At 45.0% G+C, this 25,977-nt stretch overlaps 1 protein-coding gene and 2 non-coding genes across 3 annotated transcripts in view; all 3 read right to left on the bottom strand.

Moving 5' to 3' along the window:
• Nucleotides 1-25,977, bottom strand: part of LOC149445375 (uncharacterized) — a 193,857-nt gene that overhangs the window by 80,969 nt on the left and 86,911 nt on the right. The window lies entirely within an intron of this gene.
• TRNAL-UAA (transfer RNA leucine (anticodon UAA)) lies at nt 15-97 on the bottom strand. The gene has a single exon. It is a non-coding gene; the product is annotated as a tRNA-Leu (tRNA).
• TRNAL-UAA (transfer RNA leucine (anticodon UAA)) lies at nt 4,327-4,409 on the bottom strand. The gene has a single exon. It is a non-coding gene; the product is annotated as a tRNA-Leu (tRNA).

Below are 25,977 nucleotides of genomic sequence, written 5' to 3'. Positions count from 1 at the left end.
ACATAAAGGTAACATACCAGGAGTGGGGTTCGAACCCACGAGGATATATATCCATTGGATCTTAAGTCCAACGCCTTAACCACTCGGCCATCCTGGTCTACTTACAAGGAATAGGGCTGTTAACCACCTGAGAAACTTTAAAGAAGACCCAATACTTCTGAGTATGGGAAGCATGTGACTTTTCCTGTTCCACTTTTATGGCAGTGCCCGAGTGATGGACAGAGTGACGATGATGGAGCAGCCAATGACCAGGCCTGAGCAGGGGCGGACTGACAACTCATGGGACCCCGGGCAATAGGGGATATGGGGCTCCTGTGTCCTTGCCCAAACTCAAAAAAGCCTATGAAAAAGGTACCGGGGGCATCTCATGGGGCCCCCTACTGACCCTGGGCCCTCGGGCAGTGCCCGAGTTTCCATATGGTCAGTCCGCCCCTGGGAAGATTTAGAACTTTTCCAGCAGCCTCACCCACATGGAAGAAAAATATATTTGAAATACATTTAAAAAATATTCTTCCCATATATATATTGACATATATTTGATATACTACAATTTTGGCCATATTCAATATATTTCACTTTATATTTATATATAGTCCACCCCTGCCTCCCGCAGTGATCAGACTGCATCGTTGTAACTTTGTAGCAAGTCATAAACTGATACAAATATACAGTGAAATTTGTAGTGCGTCACAAGAATGCTGGACACTGCAAGCAGGTTACAAGGTGAGAGGCACAGGCAGGGGCTGATTTATGTCAGACGTTTGTGAGCACAGTCAAGAACGGCACGTGACTGCATCATTACCCTTAGCGCCGGTTTACAATGATGCGGTGCTAATCTGATGCGGTTTCACAGTGCGGTATCACAGTGCGACTTCTGCTGTGACAGGTGCAAATTGACAGCGATTTCTGAAGGGACTGGGCATAGCAGGAGAAGAAATTCTCACTACACCTGCACTAAACTCCCAAAGGACCCATTTTTGGACCAGATCAGGCCTGCACCGCATATATGTGAACAGCCTGCATTGGAAATAATTTTGTAGATTACATGCGAATCTTTGCTTTTTGCATCGCATCTGAATTTGCATCAGTGTGAACCAGTGCTTAAGGCTGAAGAGTACAGTTCACTGCAACAATCGCAAGAACATGTTGGCACCAGGGCGGACTGACCATTTAGAAACTCGGTCACTGCCCGAGGGCCCGGGGTCAGTAGGAGGCCCCATGAGATGCCCCTGGTACCTTTTTTATAGGCTTTTTTGAGTTTGGGCAAGGACACAGGGGCCCCATGATCCCCTATTGCCCGGGGGCCCCATGAGTTGTCAGTCCGCCCCTGGTTGGCACTCATAGTACTATAACCACCAAAGGGCTGCAGGAATCTAATGTTGGCAGTAGGGTGTAGTTAGAGATGTGCATGATGTAAAAATGTCTTTTGTTTCGGATTTGTTCGTTAAGGTAAGAATTTTGCTTCGTCATATTCATTATGTTAGAATGATTTGTTTTTGGAATTTATTTTGTATATTCAATTCATTTCATATATTTGTTATTTTCTAAAATTAATTCAAAATGGAAACATATTGCAATAAATATAGTAAGGTATCCGAGTGAAATAAGATGATAGTTCCTCCTTAGGTTGCTTTATTCTAATGTATTCTGTTCTTTTTTTATTCTGTTCTATTCTGTTTTACTCTATTGCTTTATTTTTTTCTATTCTATTCTATAAAACATCCTAAGTAGAAATCATCATCATATTTCACTTTTATACCTTACTATTTTCATCGCAATATGTTTCCATGAAAATTAATTTTCACATTTGAATTCAAATGAATAATTGGATTTGAATTCATTTCTGAATTCGGATAATTTGTTTTGTTATAATTTCAGATTTGTTTAAATTATTCATACGCATCCAAATAATGAAAATTTCATCGGAATTTCGATTTGCCACAAAACAAATCACACATGTCTAGTTGTGGTCCTGAATAATCAAAACCATTCTGAGAAGTTTCAGTAGAATTCTAACATCGTATTGTATGCGAGTTCAAAGAACCATTTCCATTCAATTCATAGAGCAGATAAATTTTAATACTTTTCGTTTACAAGTCCAACATTTGGTTGTTTTAACAAGTTCTCTACTACCAGGAGCAGGTAGGAGAAGATAGGAAGGAACAGGTAGGAGAAGATAGCAGGTTGGATCGACGAAGATACACATCCTTTATCTGTCCAACACCTTAACCATGCAGCCAGCCTGGTGCTTCAAAAGTGTCTTCACCAGTTGCCCACCTGAGCTCTGGGAGCACCAAGGACGTCTAGGTATGGTATTGTGATCCTTTCCCATTCCAACACCTGGGGGAGAGTGAGATACCTGTGTCCCCCAATGCATTGTCCTCTATGGCACTTCATCAGAAGCAGGACTGGTAGATTTTAGCATTCCTTTTGCAAGAGTTTTTTTTTGCTAATAGGAGTAAGTGGGTGAAAGCCCAACATAGGTCACCAGCTCATACCAGGAGTGGGGATCGAGCCTATGAGGATATACACTCCCTAGCCACTTTATTAGGTGCACCTTGCTAGTGCCAAGAAAATAATCCCCCACACCATTACACCACCACCACCAGCCTGAACCGTTGACACAAGAGATGGTATTCTGCATACCTTGGTTGTAACAAGTGGTTATTTGAGTTACTGTTGTCTTTCTATCATCTGGAACCAGTCTGCCCATTCTCCTATGACATCAACAAGGCATTTTCATCCACACAACTGTGGCTCACTGAATATTTTCTCTTTTTCGGACCATTCTCTGTAAACCCTAGAGATGGTTGTGCGTGAAAATCCCAGTAGATCAGCAGTTTTTAAAATACTCAGACCAGCCCATCTGGCACCAACAACCATGCCATGTTCATAAGTCACTTACATGCCATTTCTTCCCCATTCTGATGCTCGGTTTAAAAGTCAGCAAGTCGTCTTCACCACTTCTAGATGCCTAAATGCATTGAGTTGCTGCCATGTGATTGGCTAATTATCAATTTGTGTTACCAGGCAATTGAATAGGTGGACCTAATAAAGTGAGTGTACATCTGTTGGATCTTTAGACCCCGGTCACACTGGATGCGAATTGGCATGAGATTTTCATTCCATGCGACTTGCAAATGACATGCCAAACCGCGGCCTATTGTCTGCAATTAGAGTGGTCATATCAGTACGGTTCTGACTTGGTCGGGGCCACACCGGTTTCTCAAGTAGTACATACTCTACTTTTGGCGCAATTTGCATAGACAACTGTATCAGATGTCTTGAAAATCGCACCTGAAATCATCATGCCATCTGATTTTGAAATCATGCAAATTCACTGCAAGTCGCACGATTTCAAAGTAGGGTTTGATGTGACCGGGGTGTAATTCCAATGCCTTATCCACACAGCCATCCTAATGCTTCAAAGTTGCTTCACCAGCTACCCACCAGAGCTCTGGGAGGACTCAGGACTTCTGGGTATGGGGGAATTGTGATCCTTTCCCATTCCAACAGTTAGGAGACACAGCGAGGTGCCTGTGTCCCCAGTGCATTTTCCTCTGCAGCACGTCATCAGAGGCAGGACTGGTAGATTTGATGACTCCTTTTGCAAGAGGTTTTATTTGTCATTTGTCATAAGTCATTGCTTGAAAACCTCTTGCAAAATGAGTCCTGACCTTGATGACGTGCCACAGTCACTGCCCAACATACCAGGAGTCGAGATCAAACCCATGAGGAAATAAAACCAATGGATCTTGTGTCTAATGCCTTAACCACTCAGCCATCCTGGTTGCCTCCTACACACTGTTGGCTGTTGACCACGTGATCATCTGAGTAGAAGACCTGGTACTTTTGAGTCCAGTGACAGAGCGGCCGATGGTCAGGCATAGTCAAATGGGACATTTGGAGACTGACTCAGAACATTTACACCAGGCTCAGCTAGGACGATACAGTGGTATGGGAGAACAAAATAAATGACTGATTATCGACCCAACCTCTTATTGTTCCCTGAATGGGCAAGTTTATGTTCGCTTTATAGTTATCATTATCATTCAGGTAAGTAAAACTGAACAATTTATAGTTATTATTACTATTCAGGTAAGTAAAACTAAGCCCCACTGCAAGGGATAACTTTTAAGTTCCTTAGGGGCTTTATGAAAGGCATGTAAATTCTGGAGGGTTTGAAGCCCACTCCTGCTAGAATGCTGTTATTTATACCATCTTAGTTACTGAATCTTGATTAAAGGTGGAACAAAGTACTCTTCTTCTCAGTTATCAGCAGGGTCAAAGCTTGTATCAGCATTTGGCTGATAAAAAAATATCTCCTACCAGGAGTGGGGATTGAACCCACGAGGATATACATCCATTGGATCTTAAGTCCAACGCCTTAACCACTCGGCCATCCTGGTGCCTGACAGCTCTTTGCTCTGTTTAAAGGCAGGTGTAGTTTGGCCTTCCCACACAAGTGGCACTGTTTGGAGGCCATTGTGCAGAAAGATCAGGAGAAGATAAGGAGAACCCATGTTCCTCTGTGGCCTCCATAGGTGTCATCAGAAAAGCATCTGTCCAATTGGTGGTTGTTACCTTGGTTGACCTTAGCGGCCATCTTTGGAGTGGGCAGTACTAATAAACAACACTGTCCCCCTTCAGTTGGCATGCGTTTGTGAAGTGGATAGGTCAGGGACAGAGACCCCGCTGGTCAGTGTCTAGCATAAGGAGAGCTTCCAGTGGAGTAGGGACTGTTCCTTGGGTCTCATGCAGGAGCCCTTTCTCACCCAGGTGCATTGGTCTGCCTTCCAGTCACCTCCTCCGTCAGGTACATCTGCACATTTCTCTTTAAGTGCTATTGTGCCGGTTCAACCATGTACACAGACTTTGTACTACCTTCTCAGAATCTTCTTATTAATATACTTTTCTGCACTAATTGGCCTTCGTGTGAGTACTCTTCAGCTACAGAGAGGTGCAATCCACCTACATACTGCCCATCAGAGCTCTGGGAAGACCCAGTTCTTCTGGGTAAGGGAAACTTGTGATACTTTCCCCTTCCACCTGCCCCAGAGACTGACTGGCCACAAACCTCAGCATCGTAGAAATGTACTTTTCCATCTCTGTACACTAATCTGGGCAGGACAGTTCTTACATAGGGTGGCGTGGAGGGTGAGTTATGAGGAAGTATGTGAGCTTTGAGGGAGCACGTGCCAAGCTGGAGATGGACAAAGCCATTATTAAAGTAAATCTGTACTTGGACCAGGCAAGTCAATGGATGGAAATGTGGGTGGATTCAACTACCACTCCTAGTACCGAGATGCAGGGCTTTTTTTCTCAGAGGAAAGGTGGTGGAACTCCCCCACCCAAACCTGGCCACGCCCCCATCAAACCCTAGGACCACCCCTTTAGAGAACAGGAATGCAAGTAAAATTTGGGAGGGGCTATAAAAGTAAATGTATGGAATTAACACCGCCCCCCCCCCCACATTAGTAAGAATAGCGAGTAACACTGCCCCCCCCCACATTAGCAAGAAAAGCGAGAAAAATTGTATCGCCGCTCCTTACCTGATGCTGACGATCCGCGCTATGGTAGGATCGACGAGCAGAGGGCGTGATGACGTCAGCGCGCACCGCCGGGTGTACTAAGATACACCTTTCCTATGGGGGTGGCCGCGCGCCCCCGATGTTTACACGCTGGCGGTAGAGGGGGGGGGGGGTGAAGCGTGCATGTCCCCGCTCACCGGCTGTGAGCAGCGGCAGTGACAGGTGCCGGGCACGCGCAAGCATGACATAAACAAGCCGCGTCCGGCACCTGTCACTTTCGCTGCTCTGCATAGCTTGTCAGCTCTGCAGAGGCAGTCGGTGAGCGGGGACAAGAAGAAAAAGGTGGCGGAACGCAGTACCGCCGCGTTCCGGCAGAAAGAAAGCCCTGCCGAGATGTATTTTTCAAATATATTAAAGCGGAGAGCCAAAAAAAGAAAATAAAACTCAGCAGCTACAAATACTTTTAATGTTAGGGCACTTACCTGTCCAAAGGTCCAGCAATGTTCTCACCCTAAGCCGAATCTTCAATCGGCTGTTGGGTGCTGGCCCCACCATCCTGACTTAGGGAAACCGGCCTTGCTGCTTCACAGCTGGTTTACTACTGCGCATGTCTGAAGCATGCTGCTCTTTGTGAATGAGCTGAAGTCCTCTGGGACCTGTGAAATGTCCCAGTGAGCTGCAGGGGGACCAAACCTCCGGCTCAGTTAGCCGGTGCAAACTGAACCATAAGTGGGAGCTGGGGCCTGTCAAAGCCAGGTACCTGCTCCACCCCAAATTATGTCAAATGTGGCAGTGAAGGTGGGGCAGATAAGTGGAGCTTCCACTTTTGGGTGGAACTCCACTTTAAAAGTAAGAAGGTGAGGTCAGAAGATATTGGCACTATGATAGGTGATCATTGGAAGGAATGGTAGATTTTACCACTCTTTTTTTACAACAGGTTTTCTTTTCTTATTAGCCAACAAATTCACTGTATTAAAGCTCAACATATTTATAGCCAGTAACAGTAATAAAGTACTAACTCATACCAGGAGTGGGGTTTGAACTCATGAGGCTATGCACCCATTGGGTCCTAAATTTAACATCTTAACCACTTGGCCATCCAGTTGACCTGTTGGATGAAAGACAGTAAAGAACAATGCCTTACCAAGAGTGGAGTTCAAACTCACAAGGATACACATCCAGCAGGTCGTAATTCGAACACCTTAACCACTCAGCCATCCTGGTGACTCTTCATAATATGCAAAAACATATTATTGACTATTGAATCACTCTTAAAAGGTTGGATTGGACAGGACAGTAAAGAACACACATACCAGGAGTGGGGCTAAGGATTTACATCCATTGGATCTTAAGTCCAATGACTTAACCACTGAGCCATCCTGGTGAACAAATGTGGCTGTGCAGCTGTTCTACATCTGAGCTCTGAGAAGACTGAGTACCTCTGGATAAGGGGAGTGTGCAACTTGGTTGAATTGTCACATTGAGGAGCTGGAGGGTCCTTAGCCTGCGTAATTGCCAGGCAAGACTGACCCAGAGCTTTGGGCTCAAGTGGGTGAACAGAATGGCTCAGTGGTGTGGGAAAGGTAAGTCTCAGAAATGGAAGTGATTGACTATCAAGCCGACCTGTTACTCCTCTCTGAATGGGCAAATATACTCTCACTGGCCACTTTCTTAGGTCCACCTTGCTAGTACCGGGTTGGACCCCTTTTGTCTTCAGAACTGCTTTAATTCTTTGTGGCATAGAATCAACAAGACATTGGAAACAGTCCTCAGAGGTCCATATTGAGATGAGTTACTGTTGTCTTTCTATGATCTTGAACCAGTCTGCCCATTTTCCTGTGACATCAAGGCATTTTCAGCCACACAACTGCCGCTCACTAGATATTTTCTCTTTTTCGAACCATTCTCCGTAAACCCTAGAGATGGTTGTGCGTGAAAATCCCAGTAGATCCACAGTTTTTGAAATGCTCAAACCAGCCTGTCTGGCACCAACAACTATGCCACATTCAAAGTCACTTAAATCCCCTTTCTTCCCCATTCTGATGCTCGGTTTGTACTTCTGGGTATGGGGGAATTGTGATCCTTTCCCATTCCAACAGTTAGGAGACACAGTGAGGTGCCTGTGTCCTCAGTGCATTTTCCTCTGTGGCATGTCATCAGAGGCAGGACTGGTAGATTTGATGACTCCTTTTGCAAGAGGTTTTATTTTTTTCCAGCAGAGTCATTGCTTGAAAACCTCTTGCAAAAGGAGTCCTGACCTTGATGATGTGCCACAGTCACTGCCCAACATACCAGGAGTCGGGATCAAACCCATGAGGAAATAAAACCAATGGCTCTTGAGTCCAATGCCTTAACCACTCAGCCATTCTGGTTGCCTCCTTCACATCATTGGCTGTTGACCACCTGATCATCTGACTAGAAGACCTGGTACTTCTGAGTCCAGTGACAGAGTGGCCGATGGTCAGGCATAATCATATGGGACATCGAATAGGAGTACCTAATAAAGTGGCTGGTGAGAGTATGTTCTCTTTTTAGCTAATAATTTTAAGCAAATGCATTAAAAAATACAAATGAAAACAGCAAAAAAAGATTACTTTTTATTATAAAAAAGCCATGTGTTAGCTCCAATCAGTGACATTGTCTAGGCTGGGATGATGTCATCAGTCTGCTGCAGGCAGCACAAAGCATTTCCTCAGTCTCCACTTCCCCAATGATCAGACTGCAACATTGTAACATTGTAAGCAAGTCATAAATTGAGAGGCTGCAGCAGGGGCTAATCTGTGTCAGACATTTGTGAACACAGTCAAGGACTGCCGATGACGGCATCGTTAAGGCCTTAAGGCTGAAGAATACAGTTTACTGCAGCAACCACGAGAACATGCTGGCACTTATAGTTCCACAGTCACTCAGGTTGCAGGATTCTAATGTTGGCAGTAGGGCTGTTTTACTGAATGATCTAAGTCAGTCGGAGAAGTTCCAGTAGACTTCTCACACCATATTGTGTGCAAGTATTTTTAGTTTCACTGATTACAGAAAATAAAGGTCTAGAATGAGGTAATGTTCTGCCATGTGCAGACTTCTCATTTTCTAAGCGGCATCTGGACCCCTTTCAAATGTTTTTCTTCTTTTTCATGGAGCAGCAAAGTGCCATTAAAGAAGTAAATGTCAAGTGACTAACATGTTATTGCGTTCCTTCTGGTTTGCATTGTAATTTAAGGGGGATTTCTTTAAACATGTTTTGGAATATTAAAAAAACGTTAAAAACTACAACCTCAATCTGTTTTTGACTATGATGATGAATTACACCCTTTTGTTGTCTGCAGCCTTGGATACATACAAGCTGTGCTTCCCCTGACCCCTCTTCATGGAAAAGAATTACAGATTGTACATTTGTACCTTATTGCGGGTCTGTAAATGATCACAGTCCTATAACAAGCACAGGCAGCAACAGAGTGGCCATTGGCTAGACTATATTGAGCTAAAGATTCACTCCAGAGAACACGTCTCCACTGTTCTAGAGTCCAGTGGCGGCGTGCTTTACACCACGGCATCCGACGCTTTGCATTGCACTCGGTGATATAAGGCTTGGATGCAGCTGCTCGGCCATGGAAACCCATTCCATGAAGCTCTCTACACACTGTCGGGCAAATCTGAAGGCCACATGAAGTTTAGAGGTCTTTAGCTATTGACTCTACAGACAGTTGGCGACTTCTGCGCACTGTGCGCTTCAGCATGCCCTGACCCCGCTCTGTCATGTTACGTGACCTACCACTTGGTGGCTGAGTTGCTGTAGCTCTAAGTTGCTTCCACTTTGTTATAATCCCACTAACAGTTGAGCGTGGAATATTTAGTAGCCAGTAAATGTCACGGATGGACTTATTGCACAGGTGACCACCTATCACGGGACCACGCTTGGAGTCACTGACCTCCTGAGAGCGACCCATTCTTTCACAAATGTTTGTAGAAGCAGTCTGCATGCCTAGGGGCTTGATTGTATACACTTGTGTCCATGGAGGTGATTGGAACTCCTGAATCCAATGATTTAGGGCAGCAAAGTGGTTAAATGGTTAGCACTTCCTAGGGTCATTGTACTAGGGTCATTGTACTAGGGTCATTATACTAGGGTCATTGTACTAGGGTCATTGTACTAGGGTCATTATACTAGGGTCATTGTACTAGGGTCATTGTACTAGGGTCATTGTACTAGGGTCATTATACTAGGGTCATTGTACTAGGGTCATTGTACTAGGGTCATTGTACTAGGGTCATTATACTAGGGTCATTATACTAGGGTCATTATACTAGGGTCATTGTACTAGGGTCATTGTACTAGGGTCCTTGGACTAGGGTCATTGTACTAGGGTCATTGTACTAGGGTCATTGTACTAGGGTAATTATACTAGGGTCATTATACTAGGGTCATTGGACTAGGGTCATTGGACTAGGGTCATTGGACTAGGGTCATTTTACTAGGGTCATTGTACTAGGGTCATTATACTAGGGTCATTGTACTAGGGTCATTATACTAGGGTCCTTGTACTAGGGTCATTATACTAGGGTCATTGTACTAGGGTCATTGTACTAGGGTCATTATACTAGGGTCATTGTACTAGGGTCCTTGTACTAGGATCATTGTACTAGAGTCCTTGTACTAGGGTCATTATACTAGGGTCATTGTACTAGGGTGATTATACTAGGGTCATTGTACTAGGATCATTGTACTAGAGTCCTTGTACTAGGGTCATTATACTAGGGTCATTGTACTAGGGTCATTGTACTAGGGTCATTGTACTAGGGTCATTGTACTGGGGTCATTGTACTGGGGTCATTGTACTGGGGTCATTGTACTGGGGTCATTGTACTAGGATCATTGTACTAGAGTCCTTGTACTAGGGTCATTATACTAGGGTCATTGTACTAGGGTCATTGTACTAGGGTCATTGTACTAGGGTCATTGTACTGGGGTCATTGTACTGGGGTCATTGTACTGGGGTCATTGTACTGGGGTCATTGTACTAGGGTCATTGTACTAGGGTCATTGTACTAGGGTCATTGTACTAGGGTCTTTATACTAGGGTCTTTATACTAGGGTCATTGTACTAGGGTCATTGTACTAGGGTCATTGTACTGGGGTCATTGTACTAGGGTCATTATACTGGGGTCATTGTACTAGGGTCATTATACTGGGGTCATTATACTAGGGTCATTATACTTGGGTCATTGTACTAGGGTCATTGTACTAGGGTCATTGCACTAGGGTCATTGCACTAGGGTCATTATTCTAGGGTCATTGTACTAAGGTCATTGTACTAGGGTCATTATACTAGGGTCATTATACTTGGGTCATTGTACTAGGGTCATTGTACTAGGGTCATTATACTAGGGTCATTGTACTAGGGTCATTGTACTAGGGTCATTATACTAGGGTCATTATACTAGGGTCATTATACTAGGGTCATTATACTAGGGTCATTGTACTAGGGTCATTGCACTAGGGTCATTATACTAGGGTCATTGTACTAAGGTCATTGTACTAGGGTCATTATACTAGGGTCATTGTACTAGGGTCATTGTACTAGGGTCATTATACTAGGGTCATTGGTTCAAATCCCAACCATGGCACCACCTGCCTGGAGTTTGCATGTTCTCCCTGTGCCTGTGTGGGTTTCCTCTAGATACTCTGGTTTCCTCCCACTCTCCAAAGACATGCTGGTAGGTTAATTGGTTCCTGTCTAAATTGTCCCTAGTATGTGTATGTATGAATGTGAATTAGGGACCTTAGATTGTACGCCCCTTGAGAGTTAGGGACTGATGTGAATGTACAATATATATATAAAGTGCTGCATAAATTGACAGCAATATATAAGTACCTGAAATAAATAGATAGTTGTCTACCACTGTCAGAGTGTATAAGGGGTCTTGTACAGAGTAAAAGTGAGATCTTAATAGAGCTGTTGCTTGTTACAATGGAACAGGTGAGACAGCACTACAACCTACCCCACGATCCAGATACCTGGTGCTCAGGATAGGTGGTTTCCGATACCCTCCAACATTATACAGTCCATTGCAAAAAAAGTCAGCACTCCACTAAATTAGCATAAAAGGCTATCCTTTAATACAAAATGGTGGAGTACAGCCGAGCAGAAAGATAACATGTTTTACTGATAGGCCTTAATCACAATTAAGGCTTAATAGCCGAAATGCGTTAGCTTTCTTCTTGGCTGTACTTCACCATTTTGTATTACAGGGTAGCCTTTTATGCTGATTTACATTCGTTTCATTTTCAATCAAAATTCTTAAAGCGATTCCAAAGGTTCATTTTTGTTTTTTGTAAAATAACAAACATGCTATACTTACCTGCTGTGTGATCCTCCTCTTCTCAGGTCCCCCTCAGGCTCTCCTGGCCCCTCCCTCCTGTTGGGTACCCCCACAGCAAGCAGCTTGCTATGGGGGAACCTGCTGCTCTGTGTGTCCATTCTGAAGAATATATTTAAAAAATATATATTTTTTAAAATATATATTTTTAAAATATATATATATGATATATGATATGATAGCTTGTACAATTCAGTGCATGATTGCAGGTCTGTGAATGATTACAGTCCTATAACAAGCACAGGTGGCAGTAGAACGGCCATTGGCTAGACTATGTTGGGCTGAAGATGTCTGTCCACTATGGCAGGAATGAAAAATGGGTCTCTTATAGAGGACATTTAGTAGACCAGTTGCCTGTTACAATGTTTTAATATTACTTCAGTATATTACATTTTTGCTCTTGTTGCATCCAGTAGTCGTGTAATATCATGGGAGTGTTGTGTTATGGGCTACATGTCCTCCACATGCTCAGCTGACCAAGTGGTGGGGAGCATGTGTACTCTTTAATCCAGCCTTTCTCAACCGTTTCAAGAAGAGGAACCCTTGAAAAAACTTTCCTGTTTCAGGAAACCCCTGCTAATAATTACTCTATGTACAACTCATGATACATTAATATGATGATTAATCGGAAGAAGGCTTCTTGCACTTGTGGTCATTGGGAAGAATTATCCTCTTACAGATGGCTAAATAGATCAATGATGTCAGCAGGAACATATCTGAGAGGCAAAAATTGATCATTGCTCAACAAACCCCTAGCAGCCTCTGGAGGAACCCTAGGGTTCCATTGAACCCTGGTCGAAAAACCCTACTTTAACCCATTCATTGTCCCCAAGAACCGCCAGGGCACCAAGGATATGGGATCTCCCTCAGGGTACCCCTTAGAACCTGTTGTTACCCGAGCACACCCTGGTGGCAGGGGCGTATTTACCACAAGGCAAACAAGGCATTTGCCTAGGGTGGCATTTTTCTGGGGGGGCAGCACCTCCCCCCAGAAGAAGGGATGGAAGAAGGGTCATGCACCCCATGGGAACCAGGTGGGATCCAAGAGAGGCTGTCCGGAGCTGTTGAAGATGATGTCTTCCTCTCTATCGCTGGGGGGGCTAGGGGGAGGCTCTCCCGGGGGGGGGGGGGGTGGGCATGAGTGTTGTTAGTCAATGTCAGGCGCTCTCCATAGGAAGGGAAAGGGGTGGTGATGTTGGTTTGTGCCCGTAGGGGCAGACGATCTTTGTGTTGCCAAGGGCAGCACAAACTCTAAATAAACCACTGCCTGGTGGGTGCCCAACCTGGTCTAATCAGTACCCACAAGCAGTCTGTCCAATACCTTCCTCAAGCCTAATAGCCATGGATCCCAGTAGCAGGCTCACCCAGAACCATCCATTTCCAAATGAAAGCCCAATCTTGAGGTTAGGAGTAGGAAAAACCCAAACACCAGAATCACTGAATGAAGTTGATAATTACATACAGTATTTACACATTTCAGTCATCTCAGAGGTCATGGCACATTCCTTGTGGATGTAAACAATAAAGACAGAGCAATTGCAAGAAAAGAGCCAAGTAAAGGGACCCATACCTTTTAGAGGTTTTTGTCCTACATCCCTTACCAAAGGGATGCAACTATTCTCAAAAGCACCTTTTCTTCCCTGCTTCCCCACTAAGGGGAAGCTCTCATAGAGAGAGTTTCAAGCCTACAACCTTGCTGTAGCTTGGTCCTCCAGATACTTCCCATGATGTCCCCACACCAGAGTATTTATACAGAGCCCTACTTTCCAAGATGCTCCACACTGGCATGGACAGGGCTAATACTACTTCACTATCTACAGTGAAGGAAATAAGTATTTGATCCCCTGCTGATCAATCCGATTGAAAATCTGGATGGAGCTGAAAGTTCGAGTTGCCAAACGTCAGCAACCAAACCTTAATGACTTGGAGAGGATCTGCCAAGAGGAGTGGGCCAAAATCCCTCCTGAGATGTGTGCAAACCTGGTGGCCAACTACAGGAAACGTCTGACATCTGTGATTGCCAACAAGGGATTTGCCACCAAGTACTAAGTCATGTTATGTGAAGGGGATCAAATATTTATTTCCCTCATGAACATGCACATCAGTGCATCATTTGTTAGACATGCATTTCTGCTGAATTTGTTGTTGCTATTCTGTCTCTCAGTGTTACAATACACCTACCATTCGATTTTTAGACTGATCATTTCTTTGGGAGTGGGCAAACATTCAAAATCAGCAGGGGATCAAATATGCATTTCCTTCACTGTATGATCGCATCACACTACTCCTCTGAAGGCCTTTTGAGACTATGTAGAAGACTACATTGCCCACTTGGTGCAAGGGGTCGCTAAGCCTACTCTCCAGGTTACTTATGACAACACCTAGAGGCCAAATTTGGGAACTACACCGTAGGCTCAGATCTGGTGACAGCCCAGACTGGAAATCTAGGAGCTGAGGAACCAAAAAAGGCTGATTTGCCTGTGCATTAATGGGACTAACCAACCTCAGTCAAAGCTGTCCTAAATGCAGAAAGGTATCTAAACCCGGGATACTGGACGAGTAGTTATTTTGTATATGGATATCATTTTAAGAAGTGAAGGGGGGAGAAGTCCTCTTTTGGACAGGACTTTAATGGCGCAATTTTCTTATATGGTAAATTTGAACAGTTCAATAGATTTTTTTAAAACAATATGCAGTTTTATTTTTACAATCTAAAAAAACAAACATAAAGCTACAATACATATTGCGGTGGTGTCATCAAAGATGGTATTGAAAATCTAGTCATGGATCATGCATAGTTGACGCGTTTCGAGATCAACAGAAATCTCTTCCTCAGAAGTGCTCAAGAAGGCATGACGCATGATTCCATGTGAGGTAAAAACCGCCAAAAACCTAAGAACTAATTATTATATGAACACGGCCAAGGACTTCTCATATATCTCAGGCAAAAATGATGGAACAAAAATAGTAAAGAAAAACTGGAACCAGTGGAGGATAAATGCCACCCAAATGCCTCCTGAAGGGGCCCCACCTAAATGCACCGGCAACAAGATTACCTGCTGGTTGATACTGATAGGGCAGTGTATGAGTGCGGAATGATGACCACAAGAAATTTGTGTGAGAAACTATTGATGGCCTGATAAAACTCAGGACTGGGATGTAAAAAACAACCCGTTATGGCAGTGGTTGTCAACCTTCCTAATGCCGTGACCCTTTAATACAGTTCCTCATGTTGTGGTGACCCCCAACCATAACATTATTTACCCAGTAATTAGAATTCATGAAGTGTCGTTTTACCTCCAATACTGCTGCTTTCAGCACAGTAGCTGCTTTTAACAGAGTAGCTGCTTTCAACGCAGCAGCTGCTTTCTGCACAGTAGCTGCTCTTTACACATCAGAAATATGTTTTTCTGATGGTCTTAGGCGACCCCTGTGAAAGGGGTCGCGACCCACAGGTTGAGAACCACTGCGTTATGGGGTAACATACCAGGTCTATCCAACGAGGCACGCTTGATGGATGTGAGCATTTTAAGAAGTGGATTTGCATTATAACTACTGGATCTGGGTACTTGACCTGGATGTGCGCCTCCTCCCGTTCTCTTCCGTAGGGAACATTAGCTATGTGTTTGGAGAAGGGGTACTGGCATTAAATGCGTCCTTAGGAGATGTGTGTTTGTATATTCAAGTGATTCTGATTGATCTTTTGTATACTATTATGTTTAGATAACAACACAAATTGTTATATGGAACATTGCTTCCTATACCCCCCGGAGGATTCACTTAAGTGCGAATTGTTCCATTTCCATTTTTTGGTCAAGTAAGTGGTTTTGATATATTGCTGCTGGTTTAACATGCCCTGCAAGATACTGATTAAATTAATAAGGGATGGTAATCTCTTATTGTTTCACTTCACCCCCCCCCCTTTTTTTTTCTTCCCTTCTTTTTTCATTTAATTTGGGTGTCTCCATTGGTTAGGATATCATATTATTTGGGATATCAGGATTAACAATGGATATAAGTGCCCACCTAGGACTATGTTGCTGACTCCCTTTGCGTGCTGATGTCCTGCATCCCTATCTGTGTCAGTATGTGAGCTCGCGGAGGACAGTTTTCAATATTTATGTTTTCTTTGGAATTTGTTTGCAATATTGATGTTCTAAGTACATATTTTCTAGTTAGGAAAGTTGGTTCTTTGCCTCCAAGTTCTACGGTCCTGAAGAAGCTGACAAGCGAAACGTGTCAACCTTCTGGAGGACATAATATTATAGAGAACACTGTTGATATATTAGGGCTCTTTAGCCATGTATTGTTTTTTAACCACTTCAATACCGGGCACTTATACCCCCTTCCCAGGCCAATTTTCAGCTTACAGCACTGTCGCACTTTGAATGACAATTGCATGGTCGTGCAACACTGTACCCATATGAAATTTTTATAATTTTTTTCACACAAATAGAGTTTCCTTTGGTGGTATTTAATCACCGAGTTTTTTATTTTTTGCTAAATAAAACAAAAAACACCTGAAACTTTTGTAAAAAAAACACACTTTTCTTTGTTTCTGTTATACAATTTTGCAAATAAATAACATTTCTTCATAAATTTAGGTCAAAATGTATTCTGCTACATTTCTTTGGTGAAAATAATTATTAATTAATAATAATAATCCAATCCCTAACCCCTTCTGCTCTGCATTCTCCTGTTCCTTTCTGGAGATCGTGATTCATTCAGTCTTTTGTTTTGATTAGCTGTGATTGGTCAAAGCTCATCACATGATACAGATGGGCTGTGATTGGCCCTATCTGTATCATGTGACTGCCTTGACCAGTCACAGCCAGGGGCGGACTGACAACTCATGGGGCCCCCGGGCAATAGGGGATCATGGGGCCCCTATGTCCTTGCCCAAACTCAAAAAGCCTATGAAAAAGGTACCAGGGGCATCTCATGGGGCCCCCTACTGACCCCAGGCCCTCGGGCAATTTCCAAATGGTCAGTCCGCCCCTGGTCACAGCTAACAACATAATTTATACAATGGATGGCATGACAGGAAGCCATCCATTATATACAAATGACATGTGATTTGCTGTGATTGGTCACTGCGGTCACATGACATTGGCAATGGGCCGGTGTAATGATATGTCTTCGGCTGTGTCCCATGGACAGGAAGTCATATGATGCCCAGTCACAATGGCGAGTGCCCCGCCCGGCCGTCAATCTGCTATAGGCTGGGCGGGAACATGTTAAACACACATATTTTTATGGTGTACTTAATAACATTTGTAATTTTATGAATATGAGTTTGTCCTATACTGTACCAGCAAAGTCCCATAATATTTTTAGGGTTTTTTAGGTATCTAAACCCAAGAACAAAGATATGTTTGTGAAGGTTCTCATGCCTCCAGATCATAGTACATCTAGTAGTAATTCGTCAAACTCAACTGGACTTGTTCTGTAATGTTGAAGATATTTTACAGCTTATCCAAGTTACTTCTCATGAGTGGTTTAGTGAAGCTGTGAAATGAATGCAACACTACAGAACAAGTCCAGTTTAATGTGCCCAACTCCTACTAGATATGCCATGACCTGGATGCATGAGAACCTTCACAAACATATCTTTGTTCTTGGGTTTAGATACCATTTTTGTATTTTTTACAGATTTGACTGAGATTGGGTCATCCAAATAATTCAAAGGCACATCAGTCTTTTTTGGCAAGTTCCTGAGTGTGACGGGAGTCACTTTGGGTGGGGGGCCCATGGAACACAGCTCACTTTGGAGAGGTGGGGAGACCCCTGTCTCAGCTCCCCATATCCCTCTTATGTGTAAGTCACCTAGTGCCTGTTAGGGGCACAGGGTGAAATGTTCTAATATTGGGGTGGGGGGCTGTTGATTGTTTAATGCCATGTGGTTGTATCCCATTGTTTTATTGTGTGTCTTGCTTGGGAGCAAACTATTATGTATTTGTGTATTGGCTTGGTGGGGGGTGTTTCCGGCAGACCATCCCCCTGAAGGGGTGTCTGTTGATGTGTCTCTTGTCACTAGATGTGGTTTGCCCCGCCCTGTGTCATTATCCAGGGAGGGGGGAATTGTTCTCTTGATTGTATATATCTTGTATCTGTGTTAAAATGTATTTATTTATTTCAGGCATTTATATAGCACTGTCAATTTTATGCAGTGCTTTACATATATATTGTACATTCACATCAGTCCCTAACCCTCAAGGGATGTACAATCTAAGGTCCCTAACTCACATTTGTACATACATATATTGGGGCAATTTAGACAGGATCCAATTAACCTACCAGCATGCCTTTGGAGTGTGGGATGAAACCCACACAGACAGAACATGCGAACTCCAGGCAGGTGGTGCCGTGGCTGGGATTTGAACCAACGACCCTGGTTCTGCCAGGTGGAAGAGCTAACCATTTAGCCACTGTGCTGCCCAATATAATAAAGCAGTCTATTTCCTGATTTATTTCAAGACTGGTCTCGTCTAGTTTCTTATGGCCAGCGGTGGTGTCCGTGGATCTGTGCTTGGACAGGGAAGCGGGAGTCTAATGGAAATACCCTAGTGCAGTCTGGGTCTGGTTCCGTTACACTGAGCTCCTGGATTTCTGGTCTGGGCTGTTATCAGATCCAATAAACCTTTACTGAACTGGGACCCAGTAGCAGATCCTGAACTCTTTGCAGGTGAATAATCCATGTTCCAGTCTACTAGTAAACACACATATTATTCAGTTATTCAGTTTATTGTCTCGTATGAAGCAGTTAGCCACGTTTACATACTGCCCGTCATGCTGGCCGCTTTAATATCATCTTTATTAATAGAAAACACTGGTTTCCTTGACATAATAATAGCTTGTTATGGAATAAGACTGCACGACCTCATAGCATAGCCCCCGAGGGAGATATTATGAGCGGCGTCAGCATCTGGAAAAATCGCCGTATGAATATGACGGCAACGCGGCCTGCCAGGGCTCAGGCTTAGAAACTGCGAGAGATTATTGAAGAGCGCGATTAGACAGGAGATTCTTGCACGGCAGGACGCCGATATTTATTAACGCTGGCAGAAATGCTAATTAGATGCCAAATGTTGACTTTTTTTGTTTCAAAGTTGCCGGTGAGCAGCGGGCCCTGCAAGGTGGAGCTGATGCGGCTATTTTTCGGTCATATATTTATATAGTATATACTATATATCTAATATCTGAGCAGCTGTCCAGCACAGATGATTAATAAACTGCCTAATATAATAATAGTCACTATATACAGTATATATATATTATAAAACCTACATTATTTTCATTTTCTTGCTGTCCTTAGCAGCAGCAGTCAGATGCACTGAGCAGACTCTGTGCACATTTTCTGTATGGAAAATGATCCTGCAGTTGGTTTTTAGAATAAAGATGCGGTCCTGCCTGCAATACTCACCTCCTCTCGGGTGCTGTCCACAGCAGCATTTTTTTTCATCACAAAGTGGATAGTGGGGTGATTTGGGTCCCGTGATAGCCAGAAAAGCCCTCCACCAGGGGCGGACATTTGGAAACTCGGCACTGCCCGGGGGCCTGGGGTCAATAGGGGGCCCCATGAGATGCCCCTGGAAACTTTTTCATAGGATTTTTGAATTTGGGCAAGGACACAGGGGCCCCATGATCCCCTATTGCCCGGGGGCCTCATGAGTTTTTCAGTCCACCCCAGGACACAGTATCATTTTGCAAAAAAAAAAATTCACTTTTTATTATAAAAAAGCCATGTTTTAGCTCAACTCGTGTGTCCTGCAGCAACTCCAAACGGTCCAGAATTGGTCTTTAATTATTTTTCTATGAAGAATCCTCAAAGACTTCACTAATACATGCAAAGTTGGTTCTCCATAGGGACACAAAGACTTTACTTAGGGTGGTGACAACAACAGCTCGGCTGAAAACCTTTACTTAGGGTTGTGACAACATCAGCTCGACTGAAAACCTTTACTTAGGGTTGTGACAACATCAGCTCGACTGAAAACCTTTACTTAGGGTGGTGACAACATCAGCTCAGATAAAAACCTTTACTTAGGGTGGTGACAACATCAGCTCAGATGAAAACCTTTACTTAGGGTGGTGACAACATCAGCTCAGCTAAAAAACCTTTACTTAGGGTGGTGACAACATCAGCTCAGATGAAAACCTTTACTTAGGGTGGTGACAACATCAGCTCAGATGAAAACCTTTACTTAGAGTGGTGACAACATCAGCTGGGCTGAAAACCTTTACTTAGGGTGGTGACAACATCAGCTCAGCTAAAAACCTTTACTTAGGGTGGTGACAACATCAGCTTGGCTGAAAACCTTTACTTAGGGTGGTGACAACATCAGCTCAGATGAAAACCTTTACTTAGGGTGGTGACAACATCAGCTCAGATGAAAACCTTTACTTAGGGTGGTGACAACATCAGCTCAGCTAAAAACCTTTACTTAGGGTGGTGACAACATCAGCTGGGCTGAAAACCTTTACTTAGGGTGGTGACATCAGCTCAGATGAAAACCTTTACTTAGGGTGGTGACAACATCAGCTCGGCTGAAAACCTTTACTTAGGGTGGTGACAACATCAGCTGGGCTGAAAACCTTTACTTAGGGTGGTGACATCAGCTCAGATGAAAACCTTTACTTAGGGTGGTGACAACATCAGCTCGGCTGAAAACCTTTACTTAGGGTGGTGACAACATCAGCTCAGATGAAAACCTTTACTTAGGCCGGCCATATATGGGTCGATTTTTGAACAATTTTTTGTTCGAAAATCAGACTTAAGAATAATCGGACGATGTTCGCTCTGTAAATTGGGCAGTGGCACCGGCCCATTTTCGTGGTTCCTCCCCATTTCATTTATTGGGCATGCTGGAAAATTCATGAAATACTACCGATTTTCAAAATCATTGGTGGCACCATCGGATTACAGAACAAACAATTTTTTTGATTTTCAATCGAAAAATCGTTCGGAATTTGACCCATGTATGGCCTGCTTTAGGGTGGTGACAACATCAGCTTAGATGAAAACTTGAATGTTACCTGTCACATAGGGCTGGAATTAGAAATTTAGCACAAGGCACACCTTAGAGTCCAATTGAATTGCCAGCTTGAATCTGCTGCATTCCAGTTCCATCAAAGTGTTCAATGTCTTACAGTTCATTTTCTTTCTAAAGCAGCTGCAGTCCAAGTAGAAATGTCTTCTCCCACCATTGTTCAGCTCAATAAATTCCACCTACGCATGGCCATTCCTCTGTTTACAAATACATACAAGTTTACCTGTTTTATTTTATTTCTTGTAGCATACTATATGGTCAAAAGTTGGTAGACACCTGACCTTCCTATATGGCCAAAGGTATGTTGCCCTTCCTCTAAATTATTGAGTTACATGTTTCCAGTAAAGGCACTGAGAATGCTACAGATAACAAAGAGAGTTTGGTGAAAGCCCTTCTCTGTTCCAGCATGACTGTGCCCCTGTGTACAAAACAAGCTTGATAAAAACATGGATTGACCAGTATGGTATGGAGGAACTGGAGTGTCCTGCACAGAGTCCTAACCTTAACTGTACTGAACACCTTTGGGATGAATTAGAATGGCGATTGTGAGCCAGGTCTTCCCAGTCATACATCAGTATCTGATCTCAGCTCTACTGAACACCTGGAATGCTGGTTGTGAGCCAGATCTTCTCATCCAACATTAGCACCTGATCTCAACCCTACTGAACAACTTTGAGGTGAATTGGAATACCGATTGTTAGCCCGGTCTTTTCTTCCAAATTCAGTACCTGACCTTAACCCTACTGAACACCTTTGGGATATATTAGAATGGTGACTGTGACCCAGGTTTTCCCAGTCATACATCAGTATCTGACCTCAGCTCTACTGAACACCTTTGAGATAAATTGGAATGCTAGTTGCGAACCAAATCTTCTCATCCAACATTAGCCAAGTCTTTTCATCCAAATTCAGTGCCTGACCTCAACCCTACTGAACACCTTTGGGTCAAATTGGAAAGTCAATAGTGAGCAAAGTCTTCTTATCCAACATCAGTACCTGACCTCAACCCTATTGGACACCTTTGGGGTAAATTGGAATGTCAACTGTGAGCCAAGTCTTCTCATCCAACATTAGTACCTGACCTCAACCCTACCGAACACCTTTGGGATGAATTGGAAAGTCATTTGTGATCCAAGTCTTCTCATCGAACATCAGTACCTGGCCTCAACACTACTGAACAACTCTGAGATGAATTGTAGTCAAGTCTTCTCTTCCAACATCAGTACCTGGCCTCAACACTACTGAACAACTATGAGATGAATTGTAGTCAAGTCTTCTCTTCCAACATCCGTACCTGACCTCAACACTACTGAAAACCTCTGAGATGAATTGGAGTCAAGTCTTCTCTTCCAACATCAGTACCTGACCTAACAAATGGGCACAAATTCCCAAAGACAACCTCTGACATTTTGTGGAAAGCCTTCCCAGAATATTGAGGCTGTCATAGCCAAAAAGGGGTCTGTAAGGGACCGCCCGGCGGTACTACTAGCACTCCACTGAATAGGCGTCCCCAGCGCACGGAGTCTAAGTCCCAGGGTGCTTGTTCACCAGGGCCCCTGATGGTGGGGATGGACTTGGAGCTCCCTGAGACCAGGTCGTGACTACCGGGTGCGTCCGTCAGTGGTAGTAGTATGCGCAAGGGGCTCCCACGGGGAAGAGTCTGATGTGAGGAGGTCAGAAGACCCCACTGCACGGGATGGATGGATGAGCAGGGTCAGACGGGCCGGGTCGGTAACAGAGAGGGCGGCAAGGTACAAGGCAGCGGGCATAGAATGGTCGGGTCACACGCCAGGTCAGCAACAGCAGGTCAAATCCAATAGGGGGCATTCAGGAGAGAGGTCAGGCAAAGCAAGGGTCAGAACAGGCGAAAACAGCAAGGTCAGGTTCAATCCGGGTCAATAACTTACAGGGTACAGGTTCACAGGATTCAGAATGCAGGAAAGACCAGAAGGCACTGAATGACAGCTCAGGGTCGTTTAAATATCCCGCCCTGCGCTGCCATTGGTGCCCAGCGGGCGGCCGCGGCTTCTACTGCGCATGCGCGAACTCGAACGCCGCGGCCGGCCCGGAACCAGTGCTCGAGTCCCTGCGCCGGGCGGCATACTGCGCCTGCGCCGGGACCAACGCGGCGGGGATCGAGGGGATCCCTGACATTGCCCCCCCCCTACGGGCAACCTCCGGATGCCCATCCGATCTCTCCACCACGGGTGATCGCGAAAGAACCTCCGGACAAGTCTGGGTGCATGGACATTATGGGCTGGTTCCCAAGAATTGTCCTCAGGACCATAGCCCTTCCATTTGATAAGGAATTGGGTCTGGCCTCCCCTCCTTCGACACTTCAGGATTGTTTCAACCTCAAATTCTTCTTCTCCTTCGACCGTTACCGCTTCCGGGGGTCTAGATTCCCGGTCAGGGAAGGCATCTGGGACCACAGGCTTCAGAAGGGACACATGAAAGACCGGGTGGATCTTGAGCGTGTCAGGGAGGGCGAGTTCATAGGCTACTTCGTTAACCATCCGTTTAATGCAGAAGGGGCCTATAAATTTGGGTCCCAATTTCTTCGACGGGCAAAGCATCTTTAGATTGGACGTCGCCAGCCAAACCTTCTCCCCAGGCCGCAATACCAGATCTCCTCTCCGTTTCCTGTTGAATGCTTTCCTGTAGTCTTCCTGGGCCCGACTGATGGCCACCTGAAGCTTCTCATTGTTCGCAGCGAAGAACGTTACCACATCTTGTGTTGCTGGTACTGGGCATTCCGACACCAAATCCGGGAGGAAGACTGGGTGAAAGCCATAGTTGGCGAAGAACGGGGACTGCCCTGTTGCTGAGTGGCGGGCGTTGTTATACGCAAATTCCGCTAAAGGAAGAAGTGGCAGCCAGTCATCTTGAGTAAATGAGGTATAGCATCTCAAATATTGCTCTAAGGTCTGATTGGTCCTTTCGGTTTGACCGTTAGTTTGAGGGTGGAACGCAGAAGAGAGAGATAATTTGATGTCCAGGGCTTTGCACAGTGCTCTCCAGAATCTGGACGTGAACTGGACCCCTCGGTCCGAGACAATGTCTTCGGGGACCCCATGCAACCTGACTACCTCACGAATGAAGACTCGCGCGGTCTCGGCCGCCGAGGGGGTCTTCTTCAACGGGATGAAGTGGGCCATCTTGGACAAGCGGTCCACGACTACCAGGATTGCCGTGTGGTCTCGGGATGGCGGAAGCTCGACTATAAAGTCTAGTGAGATCTTTTGCCAAGGCCGTTCAGGAATAGGTAAGGGTCGCAGCAGACCCCAAACCTTGTTTCTTGAGGGCTTGTTCTTCTGGCAGGTGACACAGGACCTGACATAGCCCTTACAATCTTTAGCCATGTCTGGCCACCAGAATGAGCGTCGGAGAAGTTCCAGGGTCTTTTCTGGGCCAAAGTGCCCCGCCATTGGGTGGTCGTGGCAATGCCCCAAGACCAGGGTTCGAGCTTCTTCCGGCACCACAATTCGATCTTCCCTCCATAGGAGTCCCCCCTTGTTCTGGAGTGGCCCTCCGCCTGGGGTAGAGAAGTTTGTGGATGCCTCCATTAGCCTGGAACGAAGGTCCGACTGAAGGACCAAGAAGTTACCCGAGGATAGGATGGTGTCAGGTACTGGGGTCTCCTTGGCGTCTTCGTACATCCGTGATAACGCATCCGGCTTAGTGTTCTTTGATCCCGGCCGGTACGTAATATGGAAGTTGAATCTTGAAAAGAATAGTGCCCATCTCGCCTGTCGCGGGCGTAGACGCTTGGCAGTTCTCAGATACTCTAAGTTCTTATGGTCAGTAAATATTAAGATGGGGTGCACCGCACCTTCCAGCAGGTACCTCCATTCCTCTAACGCCGTTTTGATCGCTAGTAGCTCACGGTCACCGATATCATAGTTCCTCTCCGCTGGGGTCAGTTTCCGTGAGAAGAACGCTACCGGGTGGAGCAGTTCCTTGGTGCCTTTTCGTTGGGAGAGGATGGAGCCTACCGCATTCTCCGATGCATCTACCTCCAAGATGTAGGGCAGAGCGGCGTCTGGGTGACCCAAAATGGGTGCCGAAGTGAACAGCTTCTTTAAGGCATCGAAAGCTTCCTGCGCTTCTGGTGTCCATCTGAATCGGGTCCCCAGCTTGGTTAGCTGAGTAATGGGGGAGACCAGACCCGAGAAGTTCTTGATGAACTTCCGGTAAAAATTTGCAAAGCCGATGAATCGCTGGACGCCTTTCCTGTCTGTGGGTTCAGGCCAATCCAGTATTGCAGCGACCTTCTGGGGATCCATCGCGACCCCCGCGGTGGAGATAATCAGTCCCAAGAAGGCAATGCTGGATTGTTCAAAACAACATTTTTCTGCCTTGGCGTACAACCCATGCTGCCGCAGCCGCCCCAATACTTTTGCTACATGTATTCTGTGTTCCCCCAGAGACGGGGAAAAAATCAGAATGTCGTCTAAATAAACGATCACAAAGACATCCAGAAAATCTCTAAAAATATCATTTACAAAATGTTGAAACGTGGCCGGAGCATTACACAACCCGAACGGCATGACCAGATATTCAAAATGACCGAAGCGGGTGCGGAAGGCCGTCTTCCACTCGTCCCCCTCCCTTATGCGAATCAAGTTGTACGCCCCCCTCAGATCCAGCTTGGTAAAAACTACTGCTGACTTTAAACTTTGGAACAGTTCAGGTACTAACGGTAGTGGGTAACGGTTTTTTATCGTGACCCTGTTCAATTCCCTGTAATCGATACATGGCCTTAAGGTTTTGTCCTTCTTTTCAACAAAGAAGATTCCCGCCCCCGCCGGTGAAGTGGAGTGGCGGATGAACCCCTTCTGGAGGCTGTCCTCGATATATTCCTTTAGGGCCCCCAATTCGGGCTCTGAAAGGGGGAAGATTCGCCCAAAAGGAATTTCTGAGCCGGGTAACAGGTCAATGGGGCAGTCATAAGGGCGGTGGGGGGGTAGAGTATCAGCTCCCCGTTTGCTGAACACATCTAGAAACCCATGGTAGGCCGC

Source organism: Staurois parvus, unplaced genomic scaffold (genome assembly GCF_062004578.1).
Source record: "Staurois parvus isolate SC_StPar_1 unplaced genomic scaffold, SC_StPar_1.0 ptg000723l, whole genome shotgun sequence".
Taxonomy (NCBI): Eukaryota; Metazoa; Chordata; class Amphibia; order Anura; family Ranidae; genus Staurois; species Staurois parvus.
This window is presented reverse-complemented; position numbering and strand designations above follow the sequence as displayed.